The following is a 6,000-nucleotide window of genomic DNA, read 5'->3' as shown; positions in this document are numbered from 1 at the left end:
TATTTTTCCTCAAGATGAGGGTATCCCTATGCTACCTAAAAATAGTATGGAAGTCATGCTGCTCTTCAGCACTCTCCTTATTCATCCAATGAATAAATATGAAAATGCCATGCTAGTCCCTGGAAATTGGGGTGTATCTCTGGGCCTGTCTGTCTTACATCTGTAGGGATTTTTAATTTTATTGTTTTCTTTTTTTTTTTTAATGTGACTTGCTGAATACAAAAATAGAAGGAGAGGGGAAGATGCACCGGTGGCAATGGCCAGCATGAATAAGGTCTTACAAGGAGACATGTGGTTGCTTTGCAGTGTGCTGCATGGCCATCCGTAGAACCTGTTATGTTTTGGGTTTTAAGCACAGGCAGATATACTGCCTTAGTAACTTGCAGTTGTATGGAACCTTTTTAAAAGAAAAAAAAACAAGTTTAGTGATGAGAGACAACGTTTCTGCTTGGAGATCTAGAATTCGCACCTTCTGGATGGGCACACGTGGACACCTCGGTATGCCAGCTGGGCAAGGCAGAAGTTTTGGCAGAGCCAGCGACTTCCTTGAGGCAAGAGCACTGCTGGCCAGAGAGCTGCTGGGCCACAACCTGCGTTGCATCATACAGGTGGTCTCCTCAGTTCCTCTTTTATGTGCAATTATTTACAGAATCACACAGAATGTCAGGGATTGGAAGGGACCTCAAAAGATCATCCAGTCCAATCCCCCTGCTGGAGCAGGAACACTTAGATGAGGTTACACAGGAAGGTGTCCAGGCGAGTTTTGAATGTCTCCAGAGTAGGAGACTCTACAGCCCTCCTGGGCAGCCTGTTCCAGTGCTCTGGCACCCTCACTGAGAAGAAGTTTCTTCTCAAACTTAAGTGGAACCTCTTGTGTTCCAGTTTGAACCCATTACCCCTTGTCTTACTGTTGTTTGTCACCGAGAAGAGCCTGGCTCCATCCTCGTGACACTCACCCTTTATGTATTTGTAAACATGAATAAGGTCACCCCTCAGTCTCCTCTCCTCCAAACTAAAGAGGCCCAGCTCCCTCAGCCTTTCCTCATAAGGGAGATGCTCCACTCCCTTAATCATCTTTGTTGCCCTGCACTGGACTCTCTCCAGCAGTTCCCTGTCCTTCTTGAACTGAGGGGCCCAGAACTGGACACAATAAACACAATAAACACTTTTTGTTAAAGGCTTTATTTCATTTGTCTTTGCTGCCCCTTCCCAGGGCTTGTGCATCAGTGTCTCCTTGGAAATAAGGTTTGAAATGGGTAGAAGGTGAGGGTGACTTTCAGTGATCTGCTAGACATCATGGGTCTGCTGCTTGTCTTATATAGTGCAAGGAGAGTGGGCATAAGAGGAAAATGCATTAAGTCGTTGGCTTATTTTTAGGTTGAGACTAAGAGTGTGTATTTCTGGGAGGGATGCTGACTACAGGGAAGCTGGAATTAACGTTTACTTTAGATAAGCTCTAATATTGACTAAAAATAGAAGTCGATTTATGTATTGTTATAGACATCCTTCAGCAGGATCCTGGTGGTTTTCAGAAAACCCTTTGTGGCTGCAGTAATGGCATACTATAGTTAGGGCATCAAATAAACGTGGTAGACAAGAGGAGGTAAAAATAACTTCAGTTCATGCCCTTTTGACAAGGTGACAATTAAATTTCACTTACATCTCATGTCACTCCTACTGTCAACTAATTGTGAGCATAGTTTGTTTAATGTCTTGTACTGGGATGCCTGGACTAATTTACCATGTATCAGGGAAGGCAAGTTAATTAAATGTCTTACCTGATTTCATATGCACTGTGACCAGCCCAACCAGGCCAGTCCCAGTTTTGTTGGTGATGTTGCTGAGGTCAAGCCTGGCTTGATTCCACCTGGGATGTGCAGGTCTGTAAGCACTCACGAGGAGGGTGGGGAAGCATCACATACTCATTATCTTTTCCAAAGATTCTGCACTTTTTTTTTTTGGAAATCAGAGGTGAGGCTGAACTGTGACTGTTTCTTTCTTATGGAGTAGCCTGTACCAAAATCTCACAGTCTCACAGCCTTTGTGCAACTTCGTTTTCATGGAGTGATGCTCGAAGTGACTCAGTAGCAGTCATCAGGTGAGCCACAAAACTGTACATCAACCTCCAAATTTGTCTGATTTTCTTGCTGGTCTATGGGATGAGGGGGGTTTTACTGCCAAATTCCTCCCAGTACCTCTCTTATACCAGCACCGATCACTGAGGTGTGTGAATAATGTCCCTCATAAACAAAAGAGCTGCTGTGTTACCACAACTGTTGTGCTTCTCTCTTCACATTATTTGTAGTGAATATCACTCTGGGGATTGCAAATTCCTTGCCTTAATTCCATTGATTCAAATTTAATTACATCTGAAAAAAAAAAAATGTCATGAAGAGTAGGGGATTTGGGGTTGTTGAGGGGGTTTTTGCCCTTTTGTTGCCTGTTGTGGTTTTTTTGTTGTTGTTGTTTTAATCACTGGCATCAACACAGCATCGTTCTTGCTATCTGAAATTCAGCATTTTTGACATTATTAAGCTGGATAATTATGCCACTTCTGGTATATCTCATACCAACAGCAAGTCTGAAGAGTCCCACAGTTTACTTTTCTGAGCTACTTTTCTGCAGCACACACAACATTAAACCACAGCATAGTAGACAATTTAGGAATAACTGGATCAGAGAAAGGTCCTGTGTATCCCAGATTATTTGGTTAAGGGCTCAAGCTTTGAGTGGCCACGTACATAACTGCAAAAAGTGTCTTTTCTGTGGTGGTAGAACAGGTTTGGATCTTTCAAAGATGCTAAATAAGTTATTGTTCACCTGAACTTTTCACACAAGGAGCGTGTGATAGTTAACACGTGAAATAATAACCACTGAGCGGCTGGCTAATGGAAAGCAGATGGGCCAAGAATGCCAAGCAGAACGTTTGAAAGTTGTGGTGTAAACTGGACCTTTCAACAAGCGGCCAAAGCCTGTGTGACCACTATGGTCTCAGAGTAATGGATTTAGAAATGGAGGGTAAAAGCTAAAGTAGAGATTCCACTTCGATGTATGAATCAGTGAGATCTAGTATCCTGTAGAAAAATGGTGGATGACAGAATCCACCGTGCGGCCAGTATTTCATGACTTTCTAATATTTAATACACATTTTCCACTTGTGATTTTTGTTTTGATGTAGTGAAAAAAGATAGAAGAGACAAGATCCATATGCCTTAGAGTTAAAAAAAAATCCAGTTCCATTAAAGCTCCTGGCAATCTTTCCCTGAGTTTCAGTGGGTTAGGTCCAGACTGTTGAAAAGGATCTCTATCACTAGACATTCAATAGAAAGTGAAAACCAAAGGAGACAATCAACAATCTCTTTTAATTATTACCTAATAGCTTTATCTTAAGATGTAATTTTATAGAAATCTAAGACACATAAATTTAACAACATGTAATCTCATATAATCTTTAAATATAGTTAATTCAATTTAGATTTAAAACTCCTTCTGAGTAGGATAGGTCCTGGTTTATAATCCTGTGTTTATTTTGTAGGCCTCAGCATCAACACTAGTCCTTTGAGTCCGGTCACAGAGCAGCTGGTAGGAAGGTTTAGCTGTCTGTGAAGCAGCGGTTCCATAAGATGCTGAGGTAGCATCACTGAAATACAGGCGGCTTTCCCCACCTTGGGGAACAAGGTGGCTCTAGCTGCGCTTTGCTCTTGAAATGCACATGTCGAAATCGGTGAGGTTTTTTCATGGCAGATGGTGCTTGCAGAATTTTATTTACCATTTATTCTTTTTCACAGCAATGCTGCGGCATGTTGGTTTTCCTTATGAGATTGCCCCTTTGCCCTGGGGATGCTTGAGCTATCGGTTGTTTGCAAAGCTGATACTGACAAGGGCTGAGCTACTCAAGAAAAGTTTGATAAGGATCCATTGTGTCTCTGTGCCTCAGATACCTGAACTCTTTTTAGGCCAAGATTGATGTAGAAACCGCAGATCTTGTGGCAGGTCGAATCCCCTCCTGATGCTGGACAACAAACAGTAATCAGTAGGGGATTAGATTTATTATTTCTCTTTGATGTATTTCTCCAGGTAGCCTAGCACTTTTCCCAGAAGTAAAGAGTCAGTCTTCTGGAAAAAAAAAAAACAAAAACAAAAACAGACACCCCTTTTGTGAAAAGTCACGATTTCAGCATTCACTTCCTCTACTTAGAATCCTCATGAGGTTATCAAGAAGACAGGGAGAAAAGCTATAGGCTGGTGCAATGCCTTTTGAAAGCTAGTGACATGGTTTTTCTCCAACTTGTTTGATACATTTAACAGTCCCATCTAGTCTGAGTTTAAAATTCAGCCGAGAAACATTAAGTTAGACAAGACTAGGACAGTGGTAGCAAGCAAGTTCAATTACGAGCATAACAACCTTCTGAAGCGTGGGGATATCCATGAGTGATGTTTTAGGGCTATCATGTTTTTGGTTGGGTTTCAGTGATTGTTGAGGAGGTACTGACAAAGGCTGGCTTTGGTTTAGTGAGGCTGGGATTTCTGGACTTTATAGTCATGGATGAGAGAGAGGTTTTATCTCTTGACCGTTTTTGAAAGCCCAGCTTCAAGTGCTCTGAATTGTCTGCTGGTGAAGCATCACTTCTCCTTAACCACAGCTCTTGTACCTTGATAGTCTCTCCCCTTCCTCACAGTGCTCCTGATTGACATCTGCCAGTGGACATGACAGAAACAGAATTTCTTTGTCATTTTGCTTAAGAGAGGCCTCATGGGGCTGGCACAGCTATTTTAGGGGTAACTACCTGAGACACGTTGCATGTGCTTTTGGAATATATTGCCACGTGGCTTCTTTTACGGTTTACATGTATTTACCTAATGGATTTTTTTTTTCTTTGGCTCAGATAAATTCCTTCAGTCAGTGGTATACGGCATGTCATAAATGTTTGAGAAATATGTTTTACAGTACATGATCCCCTCAGTTCAAGAAGGACAGGGAACTGCTGGAGAGGGTCCAGCGCAGGGCAACAAAGATGATTAAGGGAGTGGAGCATCTCCCTTATGAAGAAAGGCTGAGGGAGCTGGGTCTCTTTAGTTTGGAGAAGAGGAGACTGAGGGGTGACCTTATTAATGCTTATAAATATATAAAGGGTGAGTGCCACGAGGATGGAGCCAGGCTCTTCTCGGTGGCAAACAATGATAGGACAAGGGGTAATGGGATCAAGCTGGAACACAAGAGGTTCCACTTAAATTTGAGAAAAAAGTTCTTCTCAGTGAGGGTGCCAGAGTCTGGAACAGGCTGCCCAGGGGGGTTGTGGAGTCTCCTTCTCTGGAGACATTCAAAACCCACCTGGACATGTTCCTGTGTGACCTCACCTAGGTGTTCCTGCTCCAGCAGGGAGATTGGACTGGGTGATCTTTTGAGGTCCCTTCCAATCCCAAACGTACTCTGATACTGTGATGATACATTTTCATTTGGGCACAAATTGACCAGAAGTCAGGCTGAAATATACCCCAATGCTGAAAGCCAGGGCAAATGTTTAAGTGCAATGTCAATGTATAGTTTTCAAGGGGACAGAAAAATGGTAAGGCTGGATCACTAAATAAACTGGATTGCTGCTAAAACAGTACAGTTTAAGAAAAGAAATCCCTTAAATACCTAAAAAGGGAAGATTGATTTTTGCATATGAGACTCTGAAAATTCTGGCTTTCCACTCTTTCTTTTAGCGATTATTATGAGAAGATGAGTTTTGATGAAATCATCAGCTGCTGTATCACCTAAGATTTGCACTGTCTGTATCTTCCACACAGATAAAACTTTCTGGATTCTCAATCTGTTTGGAAAACCACAGTAGAGCTCTCTGAGAAAGGTAAGAGATGGTGGTTGAAGAGCTAAAACCAGCAAATAATAATACCAATACAAGAGCAAGAGAAGAGTTTTCCTTCTTCCCTATTTACTCCGTCTGGAGAGCTAGTTACAGTCCAATAGAAGAACAGACCAGTAGGAATTAAATGTGT

This window comes from Streptopelia decaocto, assembly GCF_964273445.1.
Source record: "Streptopelia decaocto genome assembly, chromosome: 2".
NCBI lineage: Eukaryota > Metazoa > Chordata > Aves > Columbiformes > Columbidae > Streptopelia > Streptopelia decaocto.
The sequence above is the reverse complement of the archived record's forward strand: the minus strand, read 5'-3'. Positions refer to the sequence as shown.